This window comes from Glandiceps talaboti, chromosome 7 (genome assembly GCF_964340395.1).
Source record: "Glandiceps talaboti chromosome 7, keGlaTala1.1, whole genome shotgun sequence".
NCBI classification, from domain to species: Eukaryota; Metazoa; Hemichordata; class Enteropneusta; family Spengelidae; genus Glandiceps; species Glandiceps talaboti.
Genome location: NC_135555.1, coordinates 24,669,654 through 24,684,899, shown reverse-complemented (window position 1 = coordinate 24,684,899; position 15,246 = coordinate 24,669,654). Strand labels below are relative to the sequence as shown.

Sequence of the window (15,246 nt, the reverse complement as noted above, 5' to 3'; positions counted from 1 at the left end):
TCACCGACAACGACCTGTGTAAACATTTCAACGGAAGCCACCGTCCCAGCGCACTGCATAGTCACTTGTGAGTTGATATACTATTCCAGGATGATAATATTCTATTCTAGGGTGATCATAATACAAAGTAATGTCGTTACTAGGTATTTACGATATTCAAAAATACCGTCGCTGGCGATTGCTCCAGGAATTACTCGGGGAATACTGTTTTTCGGAGCATGCAATCACCGGCGACGGTATTTTTGGTATTTTTCACATGCGTACAATTTTTCAAGAGATGTACCTTAAAATACATGTACTAGTATTTTGAGACTGTGCTCACTAGTCTAGTTCCTGACGACCGTATTCAGATTTTACAGTACGTTATCTTCAGACTTCACACGTCATTCCATGACATATGATTACACAATTTATTGTGTGAAGATATTAATGTAGTCATAGACCCTTCATTTCTGTCGGTAACTTTTCACAGCGGAGACTCGTGGTCACTAACCTGTATTATTAAGACAGTCACTTACCTGTTCAATTTCCGAATGCCCCAGTTTCACTAGATACACACTACTGTGTACAATGTTCGAATGGGGGGCATTCCAACTCGGGTCACACTTGACTTGACTCCGTCACACATACAAAGTAGGTCACAGCAGAGTCACAGCATGGCTAGTCCTATCCTGCTACTTGTGAGATAAGAGGAGGCCGGTGTGGTGCGCCAACGTTTCCAGCTTCAAGTGAAATCACAGGGGGCAGCGAGCATGTAATTGATTTTTCGAGCGAGCGATCGATTGATTTATTGATTTATTTATTATTTGGTTGATTGATTGATTGATTGATCGATTGAATGATCAATTTTTGTGGTGCAATATAACTTATTTTGTGTAATATTGATCAATTCACTCATTGAGTTTTAAAACTGTTTCTTTTTCTTTCCCTGGATACTTTGCTCTCAACTCTATCTCAGACCACTAAAAGTCTGAGGCTGTATGTAATTCTCTCTTTTCTTTATTGACTAAATAAAGACACATTGTCCATTCTTCTCCTCTTATCTAAATTAAAACACCCCTACTCTTATAATTGGCGAGACATAAACATAAACATAGATAAAAATCTGGCATATATTTAGAACATGTGATCATTTCTGTCGGAAATTTACATGTCACCGTCGACAATAATATGTGGTTGTATGCGTAGTCAAGAAAAATTCACGTCATAGGACACATTATAGAGGAGCAACTTCAGTTTACAATATTGGTGAACTTGAATTCGAGGTCAGAAAACGATTACCACTAATTAACTAATGCCCCCAACCCACAATATCGGTGTCATTGGCAGGCACATCATAGAATTAAAAATCTCTCCCAACCCCATTCCCAACCCACACAAAGAAAGCGCTTGATGACTAGAAGTAGAATATTCGTCGATGGGAATTCTCGTTTCTTGAGGTCAGACATAAATATAAACCAGTGAAATCGACTTTCTCTGTCGAACTGAAACAGTACCGAAATTTTTAACCAAACTAATCCAACTAATTTAAGTGACCACGAGACCTCCACATAAAGTTGTCGAACATGAACAGCTAAATTCATATAGAAATGTCTTGTCTAAAACATTACTCGAAATATTTTTTCGAAGAGTTAAACTAATTGGATGGACAAAATATTACAATACGACAAATTAAATATTGTATAGTAATGTTAAATAGTTCAGAGTTCACATAATAGTTGAGTTTTCGTACAAAAGAGTTCACTCTCTGTTGTTTGATTTCGCTGATACTTTCCTTGAGATTTGTCGTCTTATCTCTTCTTGTGGTTCTGGCTTGGATAACAGTCGGGTGTCCGAATTTCAACTTCCTCGTCTGTCGTCTACAATTTGGCATGTTGTTTGCTTCTCACGGTTTCAAACTTGATATTTTGAAGACTTTCATGGTTACAAATCCTCTATGAACGTGGTATCCTCGTCGGTCAACTTCTAAACTGGGGAAGTTCTGTTCCCTTGACACCTTGAGTAATTTCTCTGCAGGCTCTCGCTTGACTCCCACATCAGTAGAATCGGGAAGGGGTTCTCCTCTGAGGAAATTAGCCGTTTTACGGGGAACTTGCGTCTTCAGGGAAACTCTTCGATCTGCTAGATGTTTAAGGGGAAAACACTCGCTTGGTTGCCGAGAGGTAGACTACCACCAATAGCCTTTAACACAGGTTTGGATTCTCCTCCAGTCTAGTGTAGTGAAATGATAAACTACCACCAATAGCCTTTAACACAGGTTTGGATTCTCCTCCAGTCTAGTGTAGTGAAATGATAAACTACCACCAATAGCCTTTAACACAGGTTTGGATTCTCCTCCAGTCTAGTGTAGTGAAATGATAAACTACCACCAATAGCCTTTAACACAGGTTTGGATTCTCCTCCAGTCTAGTCTAGTGAAAAGATAAACTACCACCAATAGCCTTTAACACAGGTTTGGATTCTCCTCCAGTCTAGTCTAGTGAAATGATAAACTACCACCAATAGCCTTTAACACAGGTTTGGATTCTCCTCCAGTCTAGTGTAGTGAAAAGATAAACTACCACCAATAGCCTTTAACACAGGTTTGGATTCTCCTCCAGTCTAGTCTAGTGAAATGATAAACTACCACCAATAGCCTTTAACACAGGTTTGGATTCTCCTCCAGTCTAGTCTAGTGAAATGATAAACTACCACCAATAGCCTTTAACACAGGTTTGGATTCTCCTCCAGTCTAGTCTAGTGAAATGATAAACTACCACCAATAGCCTTTAACACAGGTTTGGATTCTCCTCCAGTCTAGTCTAGTGAAATGATAAACTACCACCAATAGCCTTTAACACAGGTTTGGATTCTCCTCCAGTCTAGTCTAGTGAAATGATAAACTACCACCAATAGCCTTTAACACAGGTTTGGATTCTCCTCCAGTCTAGTCTAGTGAAATGATAAACTACCACCAATAGCCTTTAACACAGGTTTGGATTCTCCTCCAGTCTAGTCTAGTGAAATGATAAACTACCACCAATAGCCTTTAACACAGGTTTGGATTCTCCTCCAGTCTAGTCTAGTGAAATGATAAACTACCACCAATAGCCTTTAACACAGGTTTGGATTCTCCTCCAGTCTAGTCTAGTGAAATGATAAACTACCACCAATAGCCTTTAACACAGGTTTGGATTCTCCTCCAGTCTAGTCTAGTGAAGTGATAAACTACCACCAATAGCCTTTAACACAGGTTTGGATTCTCCTCCAGTCTAGTCTAGTGAAATGATAAACTACCACCAATAGCCTTTAACACAGGTTTGGATTCTCCTCCAGTCTAGTCTAGTGAAATGATAAACTACCACCAATAGCCTTTAACACAGGTTTGGATTCTCCTCCAGTCTAGTCTAGTGAAATGATAAACTACCACCAATAGCCTTTAACACAGGTTTGGATTCTCCTCCAGTCTAGTCTAGTGAAATGATAAACTACCACCAATAGCCTTTAACACAGGTTTGGATTCTCCTCCAGTCTAGTCTAGTGAAATGATAAACTACCACCAATAGCCTTTAACACAGGTTTGGATTCTCCTCCAGTGTAGTCTAGTGAAAAGATAAACTACCACCAATAGCCTTTAACACAGGTTTGGATTCTCCTCCAGTGTAGTCTAGTGAAATGATAAACTACCACCAATAGCCTTTAACACAGGTTTGGATTCTCCTCCAGTCTAGTGTAGTGAAATGATAAACTACCACCAATAGCCTTTAACACAGGTTTGGATTCTCCTCCAGTCTAGTCTAGTGAAAAGATAAACTACCACCAATAGCCTTTAACACAGGTTTGGATTCTCCTCCAGTGTAGTCTAGTGAAATGATAAACTACCACCAATAGCCTTTAACACAGGTTTGGATTCTCCTCCAGTCTAGTCTAGTGAAAAGATAAACTACCACCAATAGCCTTTAACACAGGTTTGGATTCTCCTCCAGTCTAGTCTAGTGAAAAGATAAACTACCACCAATAGCCTTTAACACAGGTTTGGATTCTCCTCCAGTCTAGTGTAGTGAAATGATAAACTACCACCAATAGCCTTTAACACAGGTTTGGATTCTCCTCCAGTCTAGTCTAGTGAAAAGATAAACTACCACCAATAGCCTTTAACACAGGTTTGGATTCTCCTCCAGTCTAGTCTAGTGAAATGATAAACTACCACCAATAGCCTTTAACACAGGTTTGGATTCTCCTCCAGTCTAGTCTAGTGAAATGATAAACTACCACCAATATCCTTTAACACAGGTTTGGATTCTCCTCCAGTCTAGTCTAGTGAAATGATAAACTACCACCAATAGCCTTTAACACAGGTTTGGATTCTCCTCCAGTCTAGTCTAGTGAAATGATAAACTACCACCAATAGCCTTTAACACAGGTTTGGATTCTCCTCCAGTCTAGTCTAGTGAAATGATAAACTACCACCAATAGCCTTTAACACAGGTTTGGATTCTCCTCCAGTCTAGTCTAGTGAAATGATAAACTACCACCAATAGCCTTTAACACAGGTTTGGATTCTCCTCCAGTCTAGTCTAGTGAAATGATAAACTACCACCAATAGCCTTTAACACAGGTTTGGATTCTCCTCCAGTCTAGTCTAGTGAAATGATAAACTACCACCAATAGCCTTTAACACAGGTTTGGATTCTCCTCCAGTCTAGTCTAGTGAAATGATAAACTACCACCAATAGCCTTTAACACAGGTTTGGATTCTCCTCCAGTCTAGTCTAGTGAAATGATAAACTACCACCAATAGCCTTTAACACAGGTTTGGATTCTCCTCCAGTCTAGTGTTGTGAAATGATAAACTACCACCAATAGCCTTTAACACAGGTTTGGATTCTCCTCCAGTCTAGTCTAGTGAAAAGATAAACTACCACCAATAGCCTTTAACACAGGTTTGGATTCTCCTCCAGTCTAGTGTAGTGAAATGATAAACTACCACCAATAGCCTTTAACACAGGTTTGGATTCTCCTCCAGTCTAGTCTAGTGAAATGATAAACTACCACCAATAGCCTTTAACACAGGTTTGGATTCTCCTCCAGTCTAGTCTAGTGAAAAGATAAACTACCACCAATAGCCTTTAACACAGGTTTGGATTCTCCTCCAGTCTAGTCTAGTGAAATGATAAACTACCACCAATAGCCTTTAACACAGGTTTGGATTCTCCTCCAGTCTAGTCTAGTGAAAAGATAAACTACCACCAATAGCCTTTAACACAGGTTTGGATTCTCCTCCAGTCTAGTCTAGTGAAATGATAAACTACCACCAATAGCCTTTAACACAGGTTTGGATTCTCCTCCAGTCTAGTGTAGTGAAATGATAAACTACCACCAATAGCCTTTAACACAGGTTTGGATTCTCCTCCAGTCTAGTCTAGTGAAATGATAAACTACCACCAATAGCCTTTAACACAGGTTTGGATTCTCCTCCAGTCTAGTCTAGTGAAATGATAAACTACCACCAATAGCCTTTAACACAGGTTTGGATTCTCCTCCAGTCTAGTCTAGTGAAATGATAAACTACCACCAATAGCCTTTAACACAGGTTTGGATTCTCCTCCAGTCTAGTCTAGTGAAAAGATAAACTACCACCAATAGCCTTTAACACAGGTTTGGATTCTCCTCCAGTCTAGTCTAGTGAAATGATAAACTACCACCAATAGCCTTTAACACAGGTTTGGATTCTCCTCCAGTCTAGTCTAGTGAAATGATAAACTACCACCAATAGCCTTTAACACAGGTTTGGATTCTCCTCCAGTCTAGTCTAGTGAAATGATAAACTACCACCAATAGCCTTTAACACAGGTTTGGATTCTCCTCCAGTCTAGTCTAGTGAAATGATAAACTACCACCAATAGCCTTTAACACAGGTTTGGATTCTCCTCCAGTCTAGTCTAGTGAAATGATAAACTACCACCAATAGCCTTTAACACAGGTTTGGATTCTCCTCCAGTCTAGTCTAGTGAAATGATAAACTACCACCAATAGCCTTTAACACAGGTTTGGATTCTCCTCCAGTCTAGTCTAGTGAAATGATAAACTACCACCAATAGCCTTTAACACAGGTTTGGATTCTCCTCCAGTCTAGTCTAGTGAAATGATAAACTACCACCAATAGCCTTTAACACAGGTTTGGATTCTCCTCCAGTCTAGTCTAGTGAAAAGATAAACTACCACCAATAGCCTTTAACACAGGTTTGGATTCTCCTCCAGTCTAGTCTAGTGAAATGATAAACTACCACCAATAGCCTTTAACACAGGTTTGGATTCTCCTCCAGTCTAGTCTAGTGAAATGATAAACTACCACCAATAGCCTTTAACACAGGTTTGGATTCTCCTCCAGTCTAGTCTAGTGAAATGATAAACTACCACCAATAGCCTTTAACACAGGTTTGGATTCTCCTCCAGTCTAGTCTAGTGAAAAGATAAACTACCGCCAATAGCCTTTAACACAGGTTTGGATTCTCCTCCAGTCTAGTCTAGTGAAATGATAAACTACCGCCAATAGCCTTTAACACAGGTTTGGATTCTCCTCCAGTCTAGTCTAGTGAAATGATAAACTACCGCCAATAGCCTTTAACACAGGTTTGGATTCTCCTCCAGTCTAGTCTAGTGAAATGATAAACTACCACCAATAGCCTTTAACACAGGTTTGGATTCTCCTCCAGTCTAGTCTAGTGAAATGATAAACTACCACCAATAGCCTTTAACACAGGTTTGGATTCTCCTCCAGTCTAGTCTAGTGAAATGATAAACTACCACCAATAGCCTTTAACACAGGTTTGGATTCTCCTCCAGTCTAGTCTAGTGAAATGATAAACTACCACCAATAGCCTTTAACACAGGTTTGGATTCTCCTCCAGTCTAGTGTAGTGAAATGATAAACTACCACCAATAGCCTTTAACACAGGTTTGGATTCTCCTCCAGTCTAGTCTAGTGAAATGATAAACTACCACCAATAGCCTTTAACACAGGTTTGGATTCTCCTCCAGTCTAGTCTAGTGAAAAGATAAACTACCACCAATAGCCTTTAACACAGGTTTGGATTCTCCTCCAGTCTAGTGTAGTGAAATGATAAACTACCACCAATAGCCTTTAACACAGGTTTGGATTCTCCTCCAGTCTAGTCTAGTGAAAAGATAAACTACCACCAATAGCCTTTAACACAGGTTTGGATTCTCCTCCAGTCTAGTCTAGTGAAAAGATAAACTACCACCAATAGCCTTTAACACAGGTTTGGATTCTCCTCCAGTCTAGTCTAGTGAAATGATAAACTACCACCAATAGCCTTTAACACAGGTTTGGATTCTCCTCCAGTCTAGTCTAGTGAAAAGATAAACTACCACCAATAGCCTTTAACACAGGTTTGGATTCTCCTCCAGTCTAGTCTAGTGAAAAGATAAACTACCACCAATAGCCTTTAACACAGGTTTGGAATCTCCTCCAGTGTAGTCTAGTGAAATGATAAACTACCACCAATAGCCTTTAACACAGGTTTGGATTCTCCTCCAGTCTAGTCTAGTGAAATGATAAACTACCACCAATAGCCTTTAACACAGGTTTGGATTCTCCTCCAGTCTAGTGTAGTGAAATGATAAACTACCACCAATAGCCTTTAACACAGGTTTGGATTCTCCTCCAGTCTAGTCTAGTGAAAAGATAAACTACCACCAATAGCCTTTAACACAGGTTTGGATTCTCCTCCAGTCTAGTCTAGTGAAATGATAAACTACCACCAATAGCCTTTAACACAGGTTTGGATTCTCCTCCAGTCTAGTCTAGTGAAATGATAAACTACCACCAATAGCCTTTAACACAGGTTTGGATTCTCCTCCAGTCTAGTCTAGTGAAAAGATAAACTACCACCAATAGCCTTTAACACAGGTTTGGATTCTCCTCCAGTCTAGTCTAGTGAAATGATAAACTACCACCAATAGCCTTTAACACAGGTTTGGATTCTCCTCCAGTCTAGTCTAGTGAAATGATAAACTACCACCAATAGCCTTTAACACAGGTTTGGATTCTCCTCCAGTCTAGTCTAGTGAAAAGATAAACTACCACCAATAGCCTTTAACACAGGTTTGGATTCTCCTCCAGTCTAGTGTAGTGAAATGATAAACTACCACCAATAGCCTTTAACACAGGTTTGGATTCTCCTCCAGTCTAGTCTAGTGAAAAGATAAACTACCACCAATAGCCTTTAACACAGGTTTGGATTCTCCTCCAGTCTAGTCTAGTGAAATGATAAACTACCACCAATAGCCTTTAACACAGGTTTGGATTCTCCTCCAGTCTAGTCTAGTGAAATGATAAACTACCACCAATATCCTTTAACACAGGTTTGGATTCTCCTCCAGTCTAGTCTAGTGAAATGATAAACTACCACCAATAGCCTTTAACACAGGTTTGGATTCTCCTCCAGTCTAGTCTAGTGAAATGATAAACTACCACCAATAGCCTTTAACACAGGTTTGGATTCTCCTCCAGTCTAGTCTAGTGAAATGATAAACTACCACCAATAGCCTTTAACACAGGTTTGGATTCTCCTCCAGTCTAGTCTAGTGAAATGATAAACTACCACCAATAGCCTTTAACACAGGTTTGGATTCTCCTCCAGTCTAGTCTAGTGAAATGATAAACTACCACCAATAGCCTTTAACACAGGTTTGGATTCTCCTCCAGTCTAGTCTAGTGAAATGATAAACTACCACCAATAGCCTTTAACACAGGTTTGGATTCTCCTCCAGTCTAGTCTAGTGAAATGATAAACTACCACCAATAGCCTTTAACACAGGTTTGGATTCTCCTCCAGTCTAGTCTAGTGAAATGATAAACTACCACCAATAGCCTTTAACACAGGTTTGGATTCTCCTCCAGTCTAGTCTAGTGAAATGATAAACTACCACCAATAGCCTTTAACACAGGTTTGGATTCTCCTCCAGTCTAGTCTAGTGAAAAGATAAACTACCACCAATAGCCTTTAACACAGGTTTGGATTCTCCTCCAGTCTAGTGTAGTGAAATGATAAACTACCACCAATAGCCTTTAACACAGGTTTGGATTCTCCTCCAGTCTAGTCTAGTGAAATGATAAACTACCACCAATAGCCTTTAACACAGGTTTGGATTCTCCTCCAGTCTAGTCTAGTGAAAAGATAAACTACCACCAATAGCCTTTAACACAGGTTTGGATTCTCCTCCAGTCTAGTCTAGTGAAATGATAAACTACCACCAATAGCCTTTAACACAGGTTTGGATTCTCCTCCAGTCTAGTCTAGTGAAAAGATAAACTACCACCAATAGCCTTTAACACAGGTTTGGATTCTCCTCCAGTCTAGTCTAGTGAAATGATAAACTACCACCAATAGCCTTTAACACAGGTTTGGATTCTCCTCCAGTCTAGTGTAGTGAAATGATAAACTACCACCAATAGCCTTTAACACAGGTTTGGATTCTCCTCCAGTCTAGTCTAGTGAAATGATAAACTACCACCAATAGCCTTTAACACAGGTTTGGATTCTCCTCCAGTCTAGTCTAGTGAAATGATAAACTACCACCAATAGCCTTTAACACAGGTTTGGATTCTCCTCCAGTCTAGTCTAGTGAAATGATAAACTACCACCAATAGCCTTTAACACAGGTTTGGATTCTCCTCCAGTCTAGTCTAGTGAAAAGATAAACTACCACCAATAGCCTTTAACACAGGTTTGGATTCTCCTCCAGTCTAGTCTAGTGAAATGATAAACTACCACCAATAGCCTTTAACACAGGTTTGGATTCTCCTCCAGTCTAGTCTAGTGAAATGATAAACTACCACCAATAGCCTTTAACACAGGTTTGGATTCTCCTCCAGTCTAGTCTAGTGAAATGATAAACTACCACCAATAGCCTTTAACACAGGTTTGGATTCTCCTCCAGTCTAGTCTAGTGAAATGATAAACTACCACCAATAGCCTTTAACACAGGTTTGGATTCTCCTCCAGTCTAGTCTAGTGAAATGATAAACTACCACCAATAGCCTTTAACACAGGTTTGGATTCTCCTCCAGTCTAGTCTAGTGAAATGATAAACTACCACCAATAGCCTTTAACACAGGTTTGGATTCTCCTCCAGTCTAGTCTAGTGAAATGATAAACTACCACCAATAGCCTTTAACACAGGTTTGGATTCTCCTCCAGTCTAGTCTAGTGAAATGATAAACTACCACCAATAGCCTTTAACACAGGTTTGGATTCTCCTCCAGTCTAGTCTAGTGAAAAGATAAACTACCACCAATAGCCTTTAACACAGGTTTGGATTCTCCTCCAGTCTAGTCTAGTGAAATGATAAACTACCACCAATAGCCTTTAACACAGGTTTGGATTCTCCTCCAGTCTAGTCTAGTGAAATGATAAACTACCACCAATAGCCTTTAACACAGGTTTGGATTCTCCTCCAGTCTAGTCTAGTGAAATGATAAACTACCACCAATAGCCTTTAACACAGGTTTGGATTCTCCTCCAGTCTAGTCTAGTGAAAAGATAAACTACCGCCAATAGCCTTTAACACAGGTTTGGATTCTCCTCCAGTCTAGTCTAGTGAAATGATAAACTACCGCCAATAGCCTTTAACACAGGTTTGGATTCTCCTCCAGTCTAGTCTAGTGAAATGATAAACTACCACCAATAGCCTTTAACACAGGTTTGGATTCTCCTCCAGTCTAGTCTAGTGAAATGATAAACTACCACCAATAGCCTTTAACACAGGTTTGGATTCTCCTCCAGTCTAGTCTAGTGAAATGATAAACTACCACCAATAGCCTTTAACACAGGTTTGGATTCTCCTCCAGTCTAGTCTAGTGAAATGATAAACTACCACCAATAGCCTTTAACACAGGTTTGGATTCTCCTCCAGTCTAGTCTAGTGAAATGATAAACTACCACCAATAGCCTTTAACACAGGTTTGGATTCTCCTCCAGTCTAGTGTAGTGAAATGATAAACTACCACCAATAGCCTTTAACACAGGTTTGGATTCTCCTCCAGTCTAGTCTAGTGAAATGATAAACTACCACCAATAGCCTTTAACACAGGTTTGGATTCTCCTCCAGTCTAGTCTAGTGAAAAGATAAACTACCACCAATAGCCTTTAACACAGGTTTGGATTCTCCTCCAGTCTAGTGTAGTGAAATGATAAACTACCACCAATAGCCTTTAACACAGGTTTGGATTCTCCTCCAGTCTAGTCTAGTGAAAAGATAAACTACCACCAATAGCCTTTAACACAGGTTTGGATTCTCCTCCAGTCTAGTCTAGTGAAAAGATAAACTACCACCAATAGCCTTTAACACAGGTTTGGATTCTCCTCCAGTCTAGTCTAGTGAAATGATAAACTACCACCAATAGCCTTTAACACAGGTTTGGATTCTCCTCCAGTCTAGTCTAGTGAAAAGATAAACTACCACCAATAGCCTTTAACACAGGTTTGGATTCTCCTCCAGTCTAGTCTAGTGAAAAGATAAACTACCACCAATAGCCTTTAACACAGGTTTGGAATCTCCTCCAGTGTAGTCTAGTGAAATGATAAACTACCACCAATAGCCTTTAACACAGGTTTGGATTCTCCTCCAGTCTAGTCTAGTGAAATGATAAACTACCACCAATAGCCTTTAACACAGGTTTGGATTCTCCTCCAGTCTAGTGTAGTGAAATGATAAACTACCACCAATAGCCTTTAACACAGGTTTGGATTCTCCTCCAGTCTAGTCTAGTGAAAAGATAAACTACCACCAATAGCCTTTAACACAGGTTTGGATTCTCCTCCAGTCTAGTCTAGTGAAATGATAAACTACCACCAATAGCCTTTAACACAGGTTTGGATTCTCCTCCAGTCTAGTCTAGTGAAATGATAAACTACCACCAATAGCCTTTAACACAGGTTTGGATTCTCCTCCAGTCTAGTCTAGTGAAAAGATAAACTACCACCAATAGCCTTTAACACAGGTTTGGATTCTCCTCCAGTCTAGTCTAGTGAAATGATAAACTACCACCAATAGCCTTTAACACAGGTTTGGATTCTCCTCCAGTCTAGTCTAGTGAAATGATAAACTACCACCAATAGCCTTTAACACAGGTTTGGATTCTCCTCCAGTCTAGTCTAGTGAAATGATAAACTACCACCAATAGCCTTTAACACAGGTTTGGATTCTCCTCCAGTCTAGTCTAGTGAAATGATAAACTACCACCAATAGCCTTTAACACAGGTTTGGATTCTCCTCCAGTCTAGTCTAGTGAAATGATAAACTACCACCAATAGCCTTTAACACAGGTTTGGATTCTCCTCCAGTCTAGTCTAGTGAAATGATAAACTACCACCAATAGCCTTTAACACAGGTTTGGATTCTCCTCCAGTCTAGTCTAGTGAAATGATAAACTACCACCAATAGCCTTTAACACAGGTTTGGATTCTCCTCCAGTCTAGTCTAGTGAAAAGATAAACTACCACCAATAGCCTTTAACACAGGTTTGGATTCTCCTCCAGTCTAGTGTAGTGAAATGATAAACTACCACCAATAGCCTTTAACACAGGTTTGGATTCTCCTCCAGTCTAGTCTAGTGAAAAGATAAACTACCACCAATAGCCTTTAACACAGGTTTGGATTCTCCTCCAGTCTAGTCTAGTGAAAAGATAAACTACCACCAATAGCCTTTAACACAGGTTTGGATTCTCCTCCAGTCTAGTCTAGTGAAATGATAAACTACCACCAATAGCCTTTAACACAGGTTTGGATTCTCCTCCAGTCTAGTCTAGTGAAAAGATAAACTACCACCAATAGCCTTTAACACAGGTTTGGATTCTCCTCCAGTCTAGTCTAGTGAAATGATAAACTACATACGAGACGATGTACATGTATGTGGTATAAACTGGAACCATAGACTTCATTTATCAAGGCCCTGAAACCTCACGGCTTCACCCCAAGGCCAGAGCCAGAAGTCGAGTCAGATGCTCACAGCTCGACGGTCAAAAGCCAAGTCCTGAATCTGCGACGCCATATATAGTCGTTGCAATCATTAAATTGGCCAAGTCTGCTGACAGGCGCCTAATTGTAAAGTACAATATTACAAATGGAGTTAATATAATTGTAGATCTTGGGGTTTCAGTAAGTCTCAAAGTAGGGAGAGAACTGGAAACAGTATGGGGAGAAGTGCACGCTACTCGCACGCCCCTGCTATACAAGCGCGTGGGGGGAGGGGTGTCCCCCTCCCACGGTAAGAGCTTTTTGAAAAAATGAACACCGTTTGGAGGCCATTTAGAGCACCATTCAGAAGTAAAACACAACTTAGTTATATCATAAAAGTATCACTAATTTTAAGGTTTCAAAAGTTTAAATCATTTCAAGTCATATTGACACAAATAATAATGAAACTGGCCAGAATATTGAAATAAGATGGTTCACTATACTGTCATCAGTGCTTGGAGTAATTATACAAGGTCAGACCTGAGCAAAATAGCTTTAGGAACAAAAAAACGGGGAAAAGTGAACGCGTATTTCCAATGGGTTAGTAGTGCTACTTCTACTAGTACTGGCGCATATGTTGACGTGTTGTTCTCAACTTGTCATGATACATGTGTACTCTTACCACTAAAAAATGTATACTACAATGTACGATGACGTAAACTGAATCTTTACAACAACAATAATAACATTACAAAGCGATATAGCTTGTTGCAGACTGTATATACCAGACGAATCACATGGAATCACTACACCAAATGAACAGACGCGACTAGGTAAGAAGATGATGTATATTACAAAAGCAAGTTGCAGCAAATTCGCACATCACCAACGATTAATTGTTCTATATTTTTTATTCATAGCGGTGCCTGGCATGGACATTTCTCAACACCGGACAAGAGAGGTAATGTCAAGTGAAATAAATGAGAGTTTTGAAATATTTAGAGGTAAAAGGTGACTTAAACTATACTCGATGTGATCGAATTGGACAACGTCAAAGAAAAGATTTGAGATATATATTTTTTCAAATAATAAGAAAGTGTGGCATAGACAATGATTAAAAATTCACTTGCAAAATATGAAGGATATGTAACTGAAATACAAGTAAAAGTAACTATCTAATTACTGAAGCAAACATGCAGTTTTATCACTAATATATTGGAACTCATTACACAAATTAAGACAAATATTCATATCTGTTCTTAGGGTATTTATGGAACTGTTGTGGGCCCTTGGAGGCATGATCCAGCGGATAAGTCAGTTCGAGTACCTATCCTAGTTGAACAAACAACACAAGGTAAGTTAGTTTATATCTTACCGGCTATCAAGTGGTTTGAACTCAGGATTGGCTGTCGGGAGTGGGATCGAATTGTCCCCTGAAGACAGGAGATTTTCTCTGACCGAGATGAACTCAGGGTAAATGTTCTACAGACTCGATTTATTGGCTTTATCACTCGGTCGTGTCTCACTCACAAAACCAGTGCAAATTTGGAAGAACTCTTGAGCAATCACTCGAACAGTCGGAGCGATTATTCACATGGAGCCCACGAGTGTTATGTGACCAGGGTGACTCTGAGATAGCCTCTGAACTGATAATGAAGGCCTTGAAAATTCTACAGTGGCATGATATATTGAACGTGCAGCATATAGCCATATCAGGTAGTCTCAAATCTGAATCTATTGTGCAGGAATATTTAGCTGGCTGAGTTTGTGTGTGTTTTGGTCTCCATATAAAGGAAGTCGCTGGGAGCAATTCCCACCACGATTAAAAAACATTAACTGTTATTTCAAGTAAAAGTATTTCATATCCCATATTTACAATTCAACACCATTTGACTGTTGGTGTTTCTTTTCATTTCTATAGATATACCAGATTTGGAAATATCCCAGCGTCGGCTGAGAGATTTATTCAAATGTATAATATGCCTTAGTCGAATTAGGATGCCAGCGTATGCCTGTATTTACAAAGAAGGGTGCGGCAGACTGATCGGATGCCGTAACTGTGTCAGAGATATCACTGAATGTCCCATGTGTCGTGTAACATGGCCAACATCACGTTCTCCAGTACGCTTTCCAGGTATGGATGAATTCATTGGAACCAATGAAGCAGACGATACTTCCAGTCTATCGAGGTTTACAGACGGGTCCATTGGTCCAAATAATAATTAAACATAAAATGAAATTCAAAACACTAAACGAATGGGTAGATGAAAAAAGTTACACAGT

The 15,246-nt window shown here is 39.7% G+C and overlaps 1 protein-coding gene and 1 long non-coding RNA gene across 2 annotated transcripts in view; both read left to right on the top strand.

Annotated features, from left to right (window-relative positions):
- Nucleotides 1-15,246, top strand: part of LOC144437867 (uncharacterized) — a 435,833-nt gene that overhangs the window by 77,960 nt on the left and 342,627 nt on the right. The gene's annotated exons all lie outside the window — the stretch shown is intronic.
- Nucleotides 36-14,310, top strand: LOC144437506 (uncharacterized). Its single transcript, XR_013481014.1, has 3 exons — nucleotides 36-67; nucleotides 13,884-13,924; nucleotides 14,227-14,310. It is a non-coding gene; the product is annotated as an uncharacterized LOC144437506 (long non-coding RNA).